We start from the raw sequence: 293 nt of genomic DNA, 5'->3' as shown, positions 1-293 counted from the left end.
AAACTCCTTTATAATTTAAAAATAAGGCCCACCATAGTCACAACTGCCTCTAGCATCAGAAAAGTGTAAAGAAATTGTGCAACAAGTACTTCACAGCACCAGAAAATTCTGGCCAGGTAACCAGGTATAGAGAGCCAAGGCAACAGTTAATCCTGGCAGGCCTTTGCTGCCAGGGAGCCTGCAGTGTTACTGGGATTGGTACCAACCATTAGATCCTGCTTTGGGCATGTGGAAGTGGATCACATATCAAAAGTAAGAATTCGGGAGAAAAAAAAAAAAAAAAAAAAATCTTA

The sequence above is a fragment of the Buceros rhinoceros genome, unplaced genomic scaffold (genome assembly GCF_000710305.1).
Source record: "Buceros rhinoceros silvestris isolate BGI_N320 unplaced genomic scaffold, ASM71030v1 scaffold33946, whole genome shotgun sequence".
Classification (NCBI taxonomy): Eukaryota; Metazoa; Chordata; class Aves; order Bucerotiformes; family Bucerotidae; genus Buceros; species Buceros rhinoceros.
Note: the sequence above shows the minus strand (reverse complement) of the source record.